The following is a 13,981-nucleotide window of genomic DNA, read 5'->3' on the forward strand; positions in this document are numbered from 1 at the left end:
CCCATAAACACCCCGCGACGATCGCACACAACATGCCCGAACACACATCCCACCCCCCACCCCTCCTGCAAGCCGCCTCACGAGCCCCCCCCCTCCCCCCCCACTGCGTTGTCCTTTGCCTAGCTGTGTCTCTGGGCCTCTGTCTCTGCGCCACCGCCCCTCAGACCCACAGGCCACACCCACACCCACACCCACAGCGGCACCCTACACGCCACACGCATACCCGCACACACACCCCGCCTGCACGCTGCGCACACACACATCCCGACCCCAGACACATACACACACACACGCAGCCCGTTCACACCCCGCTCGCACAGGCCACATACCACACACTCCCCCCTACCCCCTACACACACACACACTGCGTTGTCCTTTGCCTGGCTGTGTCTCTGGGCCACTGTCTCTGCACGCCCCACCCCCTTCCGGCCATGCCCACACCCACAGGCGCATCCCACACGCACACACCCATGGTGCCCACCCGACACACACTCGGCCTCACGTGGAACCTATACACACACCACACACATTACCCCTCCCCCCACACACACATACACCCACGCGGCACCACCTGCGCATGCCCCAGACACACCACCACACGCCGCCTCCTGCCCGGGTCCAGCCCCGTTGGATCCAGGGAATTCGAAGGTGGGGACGGTGTTGGCGTCCTTGGATAAACACGTATTTAATGACAGAGATATAGAGAGATTAGAAACGGATAGTGTCGTAGGAAAATGAGTGGAGGAAAAGAGGCTGAATAACTTGGAATTCAGCCAGAGAAACGGGGAGCAAGAAAGAAGCGACATGGGGGTATCGGTCTTTCCGGAGACGGATCCGATTTCTTTCGTGTTGGGTTTGCCTCTCTACCTTTGGTGACATATAGGGATGACTACAGAGTCACGTGGGGGCCAGGAGTCCCGACCTTTCTCAAAATCAGGTGCTTCACATAAATGTACGAAAAAAAAAAAAAAAAAAAAGGGGGGTCTCAGGGATATGACATCATCTTCTGGCCGTGAGGCCTGCTGACATGTGATGATCCTTTCTTTCTGATCCCCAAAACACTTCTGTGTTCCAAGGGTGTTTTTTTCTTAAACCAGGCACCACCCTCCAGATAAAGGTACATGCCTGTAGGGTGAGGGTGTCGTGAGTTCCAATCAAGAAAGGAATGGGTTGAACCCAAAGGTCACATGATTCCTCTGAAAGGTGAATCCTTATGTCTCCTCTATGCTAGTTAGATTCACTCTAAGGGCAGGGAACATGGAGATGTAGCAGCAACCATCAGCCCAACACATGAAATCCCTTTCCCCCATGGTGCCCTGAAGGTCTCTTTAGGCTTAAGAGAGTGATCGAGTGACATGTTTACATAGCAAGGACACAGGGCTGGATCCCAAAGGACAGGGAATCTATTCCAAAAGAGAACATTCATGGACTCACAGAGTCCAGTATTGCTCCCCTTCCAAACGACTCTATGTCCTTTTCTATATTCCAACGACACGGATTCATAGATTCCCAGGTGCCTAAGGCTATGGAGGCCTGGCGGCAATCGTGGACTCGACCACCGTGAGAAAAGCCCTGTGCTCACGAAGACTCTCCAAAGACTCCCAGACTCTCTGTGCTGTTTACGGTGGAGAGGTCGTCGACACTCGTGTGCGTCGTGGCGGGAGTGCGGATGACCCTGTCACGCGAGCCGGTCTGTCAGCAGAGAGGTTTGACCTGAGACGCCCTCGTCACACCCAGGGCCGGGGATGAGCCGTCATGATTGGCCCGACACGTGAAAAACCCTTCACCCACGTCATTCCTAACCAACCCACGAGACGCGTCCTTTCTAGGTAGACTCTGGCTTTGGGGGTAGATGCTCGGGAACGGGGGGGTTTCCGGAGGCCTGATCACGCCTTTGCGTGTGCCAAGCCTCCTTCCTCGTGACCTTTGCCATGGGCGGAGTTCCTCACGCTGGCCCCGGCAAGTACAAGTAGACATGTTGTGTATAACTGTGTGATACTTTTTGTCTGGAAACTGTTTCAAAACCGTTTACTAAATGGATTGGAGAGAAACCTGCTCCCCTCGCGCGCCCCTGAAGGCAGGGAGTTCTCAGCGGGACAGAACCTGCCTTCACGTCTCAGGGGGACCGGGACGGTCCCCTCACCTCGGGCACCCCCAACCCCGAGCCCAGTCCCGTCTCCTCCCCGCCCCGCCCCCCCCCCCCCCCCCCCCCACTCACACACACAGGCGCGTGCGTGCGCGCACCCGGACCCGGCTCCCACCCCCATCTCCCCAACCTCACACCCCCCACCCCCACCCCACCCCACCCCTCCCCGGCGACGAGGGGGGCCCGGGGAGGGATGGCTGTCTCAGCCCTGGTTCTGAGATGTCATTTGGGAAACCGCTCTAGGCCGAGACGCCAGCTCGCTGCCCTGCTGCTTGGTGTCCGTCTCCATCAGCCATGTCCCCGAAAGGCACGTGAGCTCATGGACAACAAAGGGCGCACCCAGAAAACACCAAAGGGTCCTCCTGAACCCAACACGGCCATGTGTATGGATCCACGTAGAGGTCGTTGATCTCCCCATCGGATGCGTGAATAGGATCCACACAGACTGGATTGTGTTTCCGCTTCGATGGGCTGCCCTATCCGGAGAGAACGTGCGGGTCAGCAAGCGAGCAAACACGGAAGGGAACAAAACCAAAACCGCAGCCAAGTCGAGAGAGTGCTGAGCCCGAGGAACTCGCCGATCCCGTGGCATCATTTGCCATACACAGCCTTTCTCTATGGCAAAGAGAGATGTGGCATGGATCCCCGTGTGGGTCGTTCGTGCCCGAAACCACGCCACGGATAGTGATCCTGTCTCATTCGAATCCTCTCTAAAGAGATAAACCAGGTCTCTTGTTTCCATGATGGAATGGTATCTTTGAATGCAAAAGGGGATGACATGTGACAGGAAAATCAAAGTGGAGTCAGCATCGCCAAGAGAGCGCCCCAAAATAGAGAAGGGGCGGGCCATGGAGGAAGAGGTCTGTGTCTCAGTCTGGAAACTCGGAGCACCTCCTGGGGAACAGAGGCCTCCGGATCCTCGAAACAGTGTTCCCGACATTCAAGACCCCTATCCCACACACCCTCCCCTTTCCCTGCCTCACTGGTGACCGTCTATGGACCCTGGAAGAAGAGACGGTCCCTTGTTTGCGTGACAGTCCATCCTCATTGCTCTCGGGTCGCTTTACAACCTCACGGAGCTTCAGCTTTCTAAGCCCCCGACTCTTTCCTGGGGAACGTTCCCCCGGTTTTTATTCAAACCTGTGTCCCTGCATGGCCATATCGAAGACCCCCAAAGAAAGCTTTCTTTTTCTTTCTTTCTTTCTTTTCTTTTTTCTGTTTTTTTTTTTTTTTTTTTTTTTTTAGCGCAGCCGATACTGACTCTTCATGGAAAGACAAGACAACTAGGTGATTTTATGTGTTTAATTTCCAGGTGTATTGAAATATCATTTCCTCCGTGAAGGACATATGACATCCTCCGTTCTCATGTGTACAGAATGGGGACAAGAGGCACCTGTATGTTGCAGAAGAATAATGACCACCCAAGCGGTAGCTCATAGCTTTCTCACAACCCATACAGATCATGACTGGATGTGAAAGAAAGTGAAGTCACTCGGTCGTGTTCGACTCTTTGCGACCCCACGGACTGTAGCCTACCAGGCTCCTCCATCCGTGGACAGTTCCAGGCAAGAATCCTAGAGTGGGTGGCCATTTCCTTCTGCCATTGGACGGGAGGAGAGTGATTCATGTCCACTGTCATGGCAACTTTCTCAGATGATCATGCTGCTGCTGCTGCTGCTGCTGCTGCTGCTGCTGCGTCGCTTCAGTCGTGTCCGAATCTGTGCGACCCCACGGACGGTAGCCCACCGGGCACCCCCGTCCCTGGGATTCTCCAGGCAAGAACCCTGCAGTGGGTTGCCATGTCCTTCTCCAAGGCGTGAAAGTGAAAAGTGGAAGGGAAGTCGCTCAGTCGTGTCCGACTGTTAGCGACCCCGTGGACTGCGGCCCACCAGGCTCCTCCGGTCCATGGGATTTTCCGGGCAAGAGGACTGCAGAGGGGTGCCATGGCCTTCTCCGAATAGTATCATACGATCATAATAATGCTGTTCATTAGAATCACCGTGCTCGTTGTGACGTGTACAGTACAGATGTACCTTATCCGTGAAGTCGGTTTTTTTTTTTCTTTCCCCCTTACATCAATGCAATATCTTCCCATTTCTCCCTCCCCCAGCCGCTCTGTGATGATCGTTTTCTTTCTTTCTTTCTTTCTTTCTTTCTTTTTTGATGGCCATCCATGGCATGTAAGTGGCACGAGAAAGTCTTTTTCTTTCTCTACCTGACTTATTCATTTGGCATCACGCCCTAAGTCACATCCATGCTATCACCAGATAAGAATGTGTTCGTTCCTGTGGCTCCGTGGGACATCTATGTCTACCTATCGATCGATCTCTATCTGGATCGTGTGTCTTCTTTCCCTCTTCTTCCCTTGATGGACACTCGGGCTGTTTCCCTCTCTTGACCCGTGTGACTGATGCTGCCGTGGACATGGGAGTGCAGATGTCTCTCTGAGATTTAGAGTCTGTGTCTCTTTTCTTTAGATGTCTACCCAGAAGTGAGAGTGTTGGAAAGATCGATCATGTCTCGACCACGACTCTTTTCGAAGTCCTTCGGAGGGGATCCGGGGAAGGATCCATTCTTTTCCAATAGACGCCGTCGGAATCCAGTGCGACCGCACACGTCTTAGGGAATACGGCGGCGACCACGACGGCAACCCAAACGCTCCCGCGAACGCGATGGTGCCCGAGGGTGTGTCCGCAGGACGACTCCCCGGTGCCAGCCGTCCACGTCCACAAGCCCCCTGCGGTCGTCGGCGAGTCGTTCCATCCACACGGAACCACGGTTTTCGTGGGCCGGGGTTGCCTGCGTGCCAGTCCATCCCCAGATGAATGGAGCGATGACAGACTCCTTGGGGCACAGGGCAGAGATACGTGGAATTCTTTCCACGAGACGAGTGCGATGAGAAGAGAAGAACGATGCGAAGTGGTGCCTGGGGAGCCGGAAAGAGTCGAACAGGAAAGAAAACATGTCAGACGAGAGGGGAGAAGGATTCAAAGCGAGTGGAGCACCATGGGGGAGACGGGCCCAGAAGATGCGAGCAGATGCTGGGGGCACAGCACGCCCGGACCCGTGGGCCTGCAGGGAGCCGAGAGGGATGGCCGTCCACTGTCTGCAGGCCGATCTCCAGAGCCCGGACTGGGAAGGACTTCTTCACGAGAACAGGCACGCTCACGGTCCCCACGGGTCACGTCTCCACTGGGCTCTCAGCACTGTAGGGAGAGCTTCCCACACTTCCGATGGCACGGTGAGCGGCGGTCTCTTGATCTCCTCTACCGCAGAGTCAGCGAGCTTCCCGAGGGATAGGACGAGGTCTTGGCCGACGGCATCCCATCCTAGAGCCCGTCTTGCTTTCGAATCACGGGATGTCTTTGATGTCTGTGGGGGTGTGCTGCGCCTTCACTGCCGTGCGAGCCGTTCTCTCTCCGTGGAGGAGGGGGCCGCTCTGCGCTTGTGTGTCTGGGCTTCTCGTGGCTGTGGTTCCTCTTGGGGAGCGTGGGCTCTGGGGCACGTGGGCTTCACTGGCTGCTGGGTGTGGGCTCAGCGCTCGCAGCGGCCAGGATCGAGAGCACAGATTCCATCGGCGAGGCCTATGGGCTTCGTGGCTCTGTAGCACGTGGGATCTTCCCGGGCCGGGGATGAAACCCGTGTTTCCTGCGCGGGCACGGGATGGTTTCCTACGGAGCCGCCGGGGAAGCCCCAGTCCCAAACTCAAGATGGATATCCTGACGTCCCCCGCTTGGGATGGGAGAGTTTCTGAACGATCAGGCCAGGAAAAGGGATCGCATCGTGACGGGTTGACCTTCGTTTCTCACAAACCGGCACTCTTGCTGCTTCTTGAAGTGTCCTAGAGAAGACATCGGATTCCACATGAGATCAGCTTCTTTGACTAGCGATGGCACAACGGCCACAACAAAGGGGATGGATTAAACACAACAGTTGGTTTCTTTTGGACGATGAGCCCCCTCTGTGTGTGTGTGTGTGTGTGTGTGTGTGTGTGAGAGAGAGAGAGAGAGAGAGAGAGAGAGAGAGATGCCTTCGTGGTTCTAAAGCAAGAAGCACTGAGGAGTGAAGACATTCTTGAACTCACATAGTTTCCTTCATTTCAGTCGTGATGGTCCAGTGATTTTGGAGGACGACATGGAATGTTTCAGGGTAGATGCTTTTAGAAGGCTGTGAAGGGACTTCCCTGCCTGGTGGCCCAGTGGTGAAGGATCCACCTGCCGATGAGGCGGGGGGACGGGGTGTTTTCCACCGAACCCCTGATCCGGGACGATGGCACAGGGCTCCGGGCAGGTTCGACACAAACCTACAGAACGGACGGCGCCAGGCGTGAAGGCGAGGGCACGCAGCCCGGGGACTCTGGACGAGGATGACTGACGCGGACGGACACTGCCGTCTCCGTCTCCGTGGAGGTGGGTGGTGGCCAGCACGCTCCTCTGGGGCAGGCTGTTCCTAGGACCGACCGTTGGGGAGCGTGCGCGTGCATGGGAGGAGCAGGGGGCCTGAGGGAACGGTCTATCCTCTCTGCTCCACGGGGCCCCCGGAACCCTCATCTGCTCACAGAGAGGATTCGTCCCGTGGAGAGACAGACCCACACGCGAGTGAACCTCATTTCTGGTTCCCTTGGCTTCTGAAAGCGTGACGGTCAGGTTCATGCAGCTCTCTGGATTTCTGTTCTCCCCGAGATCCGGGCCTACTCACTGGAAGGACACGAGGAGCCGGATGAGATCGCCCTCTGCACGGCGCCGGCTCCAGCGCGCGCACGTTTCAGTGGCTACGGCTCGTGGACATCGCACCGAGAGCCGAAGCCCCGGTGTGACAGACGCCTGTTTCCACGATGGGTGAACAGTTCTCCGTGCGGGAAGCCCAATCCTTGCCCCTGCCTGTTCGACCTGCAGGGCCTCTGCAAAGAACAAACGTGCCCGATCTCGGGACCGATCCCCTTTTCGGAGCCAGCCCGGTGCGTCCTCTGTTTCCCGGGCCACAGGCACACACTGGCACTGGGGAGTCGTGTCGTCCCTCCTCCCCCTCCTCCTCCTCTCTGCCCCCACCCTTCCCCCCGCATGCAGGCTCCCCCACACCCCCGCCTGGCCCCGGCCCGTCCGGGTCTCCCCCACCCGCAGAAAAGGCCGGGAAACACATGGTCCCAGGACGACGCAGTCGAGAGACAGCGGCAGTCCCCTGGGATGCGGGGAGGAGGCGCCTGAGCACACCTAGGCCAACACCGCCACCGTGTGGGGTGAGAGGCCGGGGCGAGGAGCGCTCAGGAGTTCCGAGGAGGAGGAGGAGGAGCAGGAGGGAGAGAGGCAGGCGGGGGTGGAGGGGCGGGCCAGGCTGAAGCGGTCTCAGGGCGGGGACGTGGAAGAGAACGTTCCCCTTCAGACGGGCGCTCCGAAGAGAGCGTGCCGGCGGGGACCTTGAGAGCACCTTCGAGCTGGGAGCGGGGTGGGGGGGGGGGGGAGGGAATCCTCCAGACGTAGGAAGGACACCAGGCACAGAAGGCGAGACCGATTCTTGACCCAAGGGAATCGGATGCTTTTCTGTCCATGGGTTCCATCCTCAGACTCTCATGGTCATCCAGCCAGCCAGCCAGCCAGCCAGCCAGCCAGCCAGCCACCATCGGGTCCCTCCTTTTCTGTTCTCTACGTGTTTCATGGCGAGTGAGTGAGAGTCTTTCGATGGTTTGCTAGGATGTGTGAATGTCGTGGGACCATGGTACGTGCCAGCCGTGGATGAACAGAACGGCTTCAGCGTTCAGGCTGATCCTGAACTCCCACGCCAAGGCAGGCCTGTGCGTCCCCGTGCGCTGGAGGACACCGTGCTACCCACATCTTGATCTTGGACTGAACGCAACCACCGTGGGGAGGGTGTTCGTGGGTTGGCTTCGTTTCCTTTCCCTATGGCACTCACCTGACCGTCCTGTCCACTCCTTGGATCCTTGATCTCCCCCTCCCCCTCGAGGCCATCGGTCCTTTTCTTTCTCCTCCTCCTGCTCCCCGTCCTCCTACTCACCCTAGTTTCTCTCCCCGCCTCCCCACTCCCCGCCGCTCCACACACACGCAGGTCCCACTCTTCTCAAACGGACCTCTGACTGACTGCCAACGTTTCCTTTCGCCTTCTTTCCTTCCTCCCGTCCTGCTTCCTTTCCTTTTTTTTTTTTTTTTTTCTTCGTGTTCTGTTCCCCCGTTCCTTTTCAGCTGTACCGACGATGGCTTCGAGTGTAGCGCCTGACACAGCGATCGCCAGGATACGTCTAGTGAGGGACCGTCCGTCACCACCTGGTGTCACGGCAGATGACATCTGGTGTCGTGACGTGCCCGTGACTCATGGATTTCCTAAGTGGGAGGTGGCACCGCTTCATCTGTCTCCCTCACCGGTGGCGCTCGTTCACTCGTTCTCTCCCCCACCCCACCCCCCGCCACCGTGTCCCCCGCTCCCTCCTCGGGCCACCCCTCATGTGCTCCGTGGTGGTATCTTAGGAGCCTGTTTCTCTTTGGTTCTGTTGTGTTCACGGTGTATCGTTTGGTAGGTACTGCGTGGAAACGACGGCTCTGAGGTATTTCCTTGAGCATCATCCCCTCTAAAGGTCTCTCCAAGTTCCTGCAGACTGTGAGATTTCATTCCCTTCTGGTGGTTGAGTCCCATTCCTCTGTGTGTGTGTGTGTGTGTGTGTGTGTGTGTGTGTGTGTGTGTGTGTGTATGTGTGTGTGTGTGTGAATAGATACAGGCGTAGGCACACAGACAGAGAGCTCTCTCCTTCTGTGTGTACGGATGTCTACCTAGGTATGGGGGTCGATCCCACACATACACACGTCCGTATCTTCTCTGTCCCCTCCGTGGGCACTCCGTGGAGTGGCTGGGTTGGGTCGAAGGGGGACTCTTTGGTGGAGTGTTCCGAGGGAATCGCAGGACTCTTTTCCCTAGGGATGTGGTTTCTCTCTCTGGGAGGCCCCAGGGGATGAGATGTGATCTCTCTGAGTCCGCCCACATGTTCCTCAGCGGCAGCAAAGACGCGTTCGATCGATCAGGAGCCGCTGTCTTCTCGTGGTTCGAACTTGCTGTCGCGATTGCGATTCCAGCCCCTGGGCCTTTCCCCTCCGAAGGAGAAGGATCCTTGTCCAGATAAACGCCCCGGGGTGCTTCCGCGAGCCCGCCCCCACCCCCGGCAGCCCCAGCCCAGCCCAGCCCAGCCCTGCCGCTGATGTGTTTTCTACCTTGTGCTTCTGGGTGTCTGTCTGTTCTCCCTTTCTTTGGGAGGAAGGTGTCTGCTCGGGCCCCCTGCCTGCCCACTTCGCTCATCGGGGGTCGTTTCCCTTTTGGAGGCTGAGTTTTCTGCTGACGCCTTGATCCGTTTTGGACAGAAAAGCCCCTTTTGCAATATGCTTGCGCTTTCCCCGTATATGTATGTGTCTATGGATACCGACGTATCTGCACATATGAGCATGTGTATTCGTGCCTGTGTATCTCCGTGGACGTCTGTGTCTATATGCCTGTGTCTACGTATATACACGCAAGCATACACGCACAGTAGAAACGCCTAGGCATACACGTGCGCACACAGACACATGCGTGTATGTGAGCATGCCCTTTGAACGTGTTTGTTTATACCCACGTGTGCGCGTATATATAGACGCGAATACGCGTGCGTATACATATGGACACGCGTATATGCGCATGTGTCTGCGTTCTCGCTCCCCCTCCCCCTCCCCTCCCCCTCTCCCTCCCCCTCCCTCCCCCTCCCCCTCTCCCTCCCCCTCCCCCTCTCCCTCTCCCTCTCTCTGACTTTTAAGCAGCCGGAGCAGTTCTATGACTTGACTTTCCTGCCTGGTGGTTCTGTTTCATTTCCTTTCTGATCTGCTTCAAAAAGTTATGTATTCATGTAACTGGCTGTTGTCATGGAACACGGGGTTTATTTAGTGGATCCCTATCGACTCGGTCCGGTCCTCCTCACCTCCACGCCCCTCAGCCGCCCCCCCCCCCCGCCCCCGCACCCCAGGCCCCCCCGCCCCGCCCCTCCCAACCCCCACCCCCGCAGCCCTGCCACCCCAGACCTCCCGCCCGCCCTCCCGCCCGCCTGCCGTTCTGGTGTTTGTGGCCAGTTCAGTGACTTTGAAATCCATGTTCTCCTGACCTCAGGTGCACTTTCCCCACCCACCGGCGCGTGCTTGGGTGTGTTGTCTTCGGACTTTGTCACGGTCTCCACCCAGGTTGAGTGGTGCCTTCTCTTGTTGGGGGTTCCGAGTGTGTCTCCTCCTTTTCCTTTCTTGCTCCTGGGCTCGCGTGTCTGTGTCTGCTTTCCAAAGTCCTGCTTTGTTCTCCGAGCAGCGCTCGCCTGGTTTCGCTTTGCCGGCCCCTCCCTCCCTCCCTCCCTCCCTCCCTCCCTCCCTCCCTCCCTCCCTCTCTCTTTCGGGGGAGGGGGGCCGGGGGAGTCTGCGATGCCGCTGGTGCCCCTCTCTCCGCCGACCCCGCCCCGAGCCCCCACCGCCCGCCGGCGTCTCCGTGGAATGTCCCCCCCAGCACCCCGGAGTCGCGTGGGGGAGTGAGTCTCCTTCGTGGCAGCCTCCTGAGGAGATCCTTCCCAGCGTCTCTCCCTTCCTCTGCGGCCGGGGTCGCGTCGCGTCGCGTCGCTCGGCGGCGGAGGCTCCGGGCCGAGCTCGGGCGTCTGGGCGGCCGGCGCGGTGGCGTCCCCGGCGGCCGGCGACAGCGACCCGTCCTCGGGACGTTCGAGTCGCTTGTCGGGAGCCACCTGGCGGCCGCTTGTATATTGTCCCTCCCCTCTGGAGCTTCGGCGAGGCCTTTCAGGAGGATTGTGACTCAGCCTCTGGGCCCGAGGCAGAGCTCTCAGACACCGGCGACGCTGGCGGCGACAGTCCCGGTGGCGCCGAGGCCTAGGGACAGTCCCGCTGTCGCCGGAGATTGGTTCTCTAGGTTTCTGAGGAGGGTGAACGTCGCGGCGCCCCGGAGCCGGCTCGCGGGGCGGCCTGACCGGGTCGACCAGCTTCTCCCCGTGCCCCTGCGGCCACGGGGACGGACCGCCCGGACCCTGCCTGGGCCGGGCCGCCGCGGTGGGCGGGGAGAGGGTCTTCCCTGCCCGGAGCGCCTGGACTCGGGCTCGGCGGTCCGGACGCCTCCTGGGCCGCCCTCAGGAGCGTTTGCTTCGCCCTCAGGAGCGTTTGCTTCGCCCTCAGGAGCGTTTGCTTCGCCCTCGGCCCCGCTCCGGAGGTGGGGACCGGCCCAGACGGTGGCTTGGAGGTCGCCGGAGGGCGCGCCAGGGTCCGGGCCCTCGGGTCCTTTCTGCCCGAGGTGTTTTCCGCGTGGCACTCCGGAGGTGGGGGAACCCGAGGGTTGAGCGGGGGAGGCGCGTGTGCGGTCCCCCCGTGGGGTCCGGTCGCCCGAGGCGTCTCCCGGCACACATGCTTTTTCTTTGTCAGAGTCCTGACGGGTCCGGAGACGTGGATGGACCGGACCCTGCTTCCGCGGGTGGCCGGGGAGGGCGCGCTCGACCCTTCGGCGTGCCCTCGTGGGTCTCGGTCGTCGGACGCGACTTTGGCTCCCCCCTCTCCGGCTCCCTGAATCCCAGTCGGGAGGTGGGGGCCGGCTCGGGCCGTCCTGGGTGCCCCGTCTAGGACGGTCCGGGCCCCGGGCGCGGTCCCTGGTCGGGGCCCGCTCGTCTCGTGGGAAGCGCCTCGCTGACGGTTCTGTCTTCTCTTTTCCTTTTGCACATCGAAGCCAAATCCCCGTTCGGAGACTCGGACGGACCGGTACCCCTGCCCGCGTGGACGAGGCGGGGAGGGCGTCCTCGGCCAGCTTCCCCCCCGCCCCCCCTTGGTGCCCGCGCCCCCGCTTTGGCCACCACGCGCCCCCTCCCCCCTCCCGGTCGACCAGATGACCCCCCCCCCCCCCAAGAGAGCTCGGGGCCTGGTGTTTATGGGGCAGCGTTGGGGACAGGTGGCCGGGACAAGGTTCCGGGGGCCCTCCCTGCGCGTCGTCGATGTGCTCCGCTGTCAGCTGCTGTCATTTCGTCGCCCTTAATAGGCCTTTTTTGCCACCAGATAAGTGCTGACACGGTCTCCTTTGGTGTCTGCCACCGAGGACTGTGGGTCTCTGGACGCACGCGGGGCTCTGGGCTTCTGGGCCGCCAGCTGGTGCCCGGTTCGGCCCTGGCCGCTGGAGCCGCCCGCCTGGGCCTGTGCGCCGGCTCCTGTGTGGTGTCGTCTGGCTGACCCGACCCTTGGTGCCACCTCCGGTCTCTGGGCGACCCGAGGGTGGCGGGGCGAGGTGGCGCGTGGGTCTTCTACCCTGTGCATCCCTCGCCCCCGCTGTGGGCACCTGGTTGCGGCTGGGGCGACCCCCGCCCTGTGGGCTCCGTGCCACGTGTCAGGCGTTCTCCTCTTGGGGGTCGTCGGCCGCTCTCGCCTGAGGCGAGGTGGGGGGGGCGGAGGTTGCCGGCGAGGCTTAAAGCGGGCCCCTCTGGTGACTGTCCTCACCGTGCCTCCCCCCCGCTCCACCTTGGCTCAACAGATCGATGTGGTGTGGTCGTGTTCTCCCGGGCCGAGCCTAAGCCGTGCCAGACGAGGGACGGGCGTTCCCAGTGAACGCGTCTGCTCTTCTCGGTCTGTCCGCGGGGCCCCTCGCTTGTCTTCTCCCCCCCTCGCTGCCCATCAGGGAGGGTGAGGAAGGCAGGGGTTGGGTGTGGCTTCTGGCCCTGATCTTCGGTCTCCTCTGCCTCGGGGCGTCAGTGGGGGCCGTTGGTCTTCTGACACAGCAGATTGCTCTCGCTTCGCCTTCTCGGCGTGTGCCCGGCGAGCGGCCCTCCCTGTGGCGGGGAGGGCTGTGCCGCCGCCGACGCCGCGCTGCGCACCCCATGCGGGTGTGTGAGCGTGCCTCGTGTGACCCTCGGTGGTGCCCCTGGAGCGCTCCAGGTCGTCCCTCAGGTGCCTGAGGCCGAGTGGTGGTGTCGTTTCCCTTAACCCGGTGTCCCCCTCGGGTCCCCGCCACGGTGGCGTGTGTGTCCCGTGAGTGGCTCTCTCTGGGGGGGGGGGTCGAGGCGGTAGGGAGAGGCGTGCCTGTTCCCCTCGTCGCGGAGGCCTTGGCGGATGAGGCCTTGCAGGGGGCGGGACGCGGGCTCCGCTCTGGCCCTGACCGCGCACACGCTCCTGTGTGGTGGTCCGCTCCCCTGTACCGCAGGCCCCTCCCACCCAGCTGAGGACTGGTGGCTCGTGGAGCGCCTCCGTGGGCCCGAAGGCGACACGGTCCGGGTGAGGGACGGCGCGCCCTCGGGGAGAACGCCTTCTCTAGCGATCCGAGAGGGAGCCTTGGGGTACCGGACCCCCCAGCCGCTGCCCCTCCCGAGTGCGCAGTGGCCACCGTGGCGACTGCCAGAGCACGTGGGCAGAGCAGAACTCCCCCGGCCCCGCGGTGGGGCCGTGTGCCGCTCGTTGCCTACCGCGGCCCGCGCCTCCCCCCTCCGAGTCGGGGGAGGGTCCCGCTGGGCCCCGCCGGGCGTCCGGCAGGTGGGGGGCCGTGTGCGTGCGGCCGGCCCCCCGTGGTGCGAGCCCTGGGGGAAGGGGGGGGAGCTGTGTCGGGGCGCGACGCCCGGTCGGCCTCGGCCTCCCCGGCCCCGCAGCTGGTGGTGAGGGGGAGCCCGTCGCGCCCGCCCTCGCCCCCCGAGCCGCAGCTGGTGGCGGCGTGCGGTCACGGTCTGGGCCGCCTCGCTCGAGAGCGTTGTCCCCGGGATGTCGAGCCTCGGGGGTCAGACTCAGATGGGAGACGGATCTGTCGCGTGTGGATGGCGGAAGACGGGTGGACGGCTCGCCGGCCCTGGCGGCGGGGCCGGGT

Source organism: Capricornis sumatraensis, chromosome 2 (genome assembly GCF_032405125.1).
Source record: "Capricornis sumatraensis isolate serow.1 chromosome 2, serow.2, whole genome shotgun sequence".
NCBI classification, from domain to species: domain Eukaryota; kingdom Metazoa; phylum Chordata; class Mammalia; order Artiodactyla; family Bovidae; genus Capricornis; species Capricornis sumatraensis.